Genomic DNA, 2,887 nt, shown 5'->3' on the forward strand with positions numbered 1-2,887 from the left:
TACCGCTAAAAAAACGTCAGATAACAGCGCAAAAAATGAGCCCTCCTACCGCCCTATACACAGAAAAATAAAAAAGTTATAGGGGTCAGAAGATGACAATTTTAAACGTATAAATTTTCCTGCATGTAGTTATGATTTTTTCCAGAAGTACGACAAAATCCAACTGATATAAGTAGGGTACCATTTCGATCGTATAGACCTACAGAATAAAGATAAGGTGTCATTTTTACCAAAAAAAATTACTGCGTAGAAACGGAAGCCCCCAAAAGTAACAAAAACATTTTTTTCTTCAATTTTGTCGCACATTGACTGTCATTACAAAGTAGAATTGGTGACGCAAAAAATAAGCCATCATATGGATTTTTAGGTGCAAAATTGAAAGTTGTGATTTTTTTAAAGGTAAGGAGGAAAAAATGAAAATGCAAAAATGGAAAAAACCCTGGTCCTTAAGGGGTTAAAGGTACCCTTACACATGCTGACAGCCACCCCTCCGAATCCCTTTATACATATAAGGCTCTGCTGAATGTTCTCAGTGAAGATAGTAGGTTGTGTGCAGTTGCCAGAACCTATTGGTGGTACCTTATCTCTCCAAAGTATTGTGCCCAATCTTTCTCTCCCCAAACATCATGACTTGGACGAAAGTCTTGAGACCTCTCCCCCCAAAATCATTGGGTTCGGTTGATTTTTATTTTTCCTGATGTGTGGGAGCCTTTAGTGAGTACAGTTTATGTGCAAAGATTGGACATAAAGCAGGCTTCAGAAAGTGGGAGTTTGAGGCCAGATTCTCACAAACATATTAATATTGGCCGGCATTCATCATTGTAGGTGTAAGTGAAGCATTTATCATTGTAGGTGTAAGTGAAGCATTCATCATTGTAGGTGTAAGTGAAGCATTTATCATTGTAGGTGTAAGTGAAGCATTTATCATTTTAGGTGTTTTTCTACACCTTTTTTTGTGTGCTGGTAATGTGTAGGAGCACCAAATTTATTAATGGTAGCAGAGCATTTTATAAATTTATGCAGGTCATATTTTCAGAAATTTCACCAAAAAGCTAAGTCTGGGCTGGTGTAGGTTTATGGACTGGCTCTATGAACTGCGCCTTTTTGTGAAAAGGCGCAGTTCATAGAGCCAGTCCATATCATCCATATTGCCAAAATCAGCGGATTGCAACTCAAAATCAGCAGAAATGTGTAAACCAAAAGGCGCAAAAAAAGGACACTTGCGCCAAAATATAGACGGAAACAATGATAAATGCCGGCCAATATACTTAATAATGTTACACTCATGTTAGCCTAAGATTTAGAGAAATTTCTTAGTGATACATGGCAGGTTAAATACTATTTTCCAGATGGAAGTATACAAGTCATAATTGTTATATAGGGCAGGACACATGGACCAATAGGTATTTATGCATCTAGTATTCAGAAGAGGCTTTGCTGTTAAGAATTACGTTGACTTTTCTAAGGCATTTGATACTGTGCCACATAAAAGGTTAGTACATAAATGAGGATGCTGGGACTAGGGGAGGATATATGTACATGGGTTATAACTGGCTCAGTGATAAGAAGCAGAGGGTGGGGATCAATGTAATTTACTCTGGTTGGGTGACAATTACTAGTGGGGACCACAGGGGTCAGTACTGGGTCCACTTCTTTTCAATATGTTTATTAATGACCTTGTAGAGGGATTATAGAGCAGAATTTGCAGATGACACTAAACTGGGTAACGTGATCACCACAAAGGAAGATAACATAATATTACAGAGGTATCTGGGGAAGCTGGGCACAGACATGGCAAGTTAAATTTAATGTGGGTAAATGTAAGGTTATGCACTTGGGTCATAAAAACAAAATGTACAATTATGTGCTAAATAATAAAACACAAGATAAAACTACTACTGAAAAGGACTTGGGGATATTGGTGGACAGTAGACTCAACTTTAGTGATCAGTGCCAGGCAGCTGCTGCCAAGGCTAACAAAGTCATGGAATGTATCAAGAGAGGTATATAGGCAGTCACACTGACCGGAGCAGTAATAGTGGTGGTGAGTATGACTTTCTGTTTTTTTTTCTTCTGTGCAGCTCCCGCTCAAGTTACAGTTCAGGGTCACCTGGTACAGCTCCCGCTCCCCTGTTACAGATCAGGGTCACCTGCTAGAGTTCCCAGTTCCCTGCTACAGCTCCCCTGCCGCGCCGCTCACCGGGTCTGGACGTCAGTGACGTCATGCCGCCGCCTGGAGAGAAGCGCAGACTAGGTGAGTGTGTGTGTATAGGGGTGTTGGTGGGGGTGCGGGGGGGGGGGGGTTGAAACTATGCTACCTAATGTGGGGAAACTGCTACCTAATGTAGGGAAACTATGCCCCTAATGTGGGGGAACTGCTGCCTACCTAATGTTTTTTGTTTTTTTTTTAACTACAACTCCCAGCATGCACTCACAGCCGAAGGGCATGCAGAGAGTTGGTTATGCAACAGCTGGAAGGGCTCATTTTGATTTAGGAAACCACACTCTAGTGATCTCCAAACTGTGCCCCTTCAGATCTTGCAAAACTGCATTTTACAGCATGCCCAGATTGCCCAGGCATGCTGGGAGTTGTAACATATGATGGGCCAGATGTTGCCGAACTACAACTCCCAGCATGCCTGGACTGTCTGAGCATGCTGGGAATTGTAGTTTTGCAACATCTGGAGGAGTGCATTTTGTAGAAACTGTTTTCTTCCAGATGTTGCAAAACCAGCATGCACTGACAAGCTGAAGTGTATGCTAAGAGTTTTATTTATGCAACAGATGGAAGTGTTATGTAGTGGTCACCAAACTTTTGCAATACTGCAACTCCCAGCATGTCCACACTGTACAGGCATGCTGGGAGTTGTAGTTCGGCAACGTGTGA

The sequence above is a fragment of the Hyla sarda genome, chromosome 7, assembly GCF_029499605.1.
Source record: "Hyla sarda isolate aHylSar1 chromosome 7, aHylSar1.hap1, whole genome shotgun sequence".
Classification (NCBI taxonomy): domain Eukaryota; kingdom Metazoa; phylum Chordata; class Amphibia; order Anura; family Hylidae; genus Hyla; species Hyla sarda.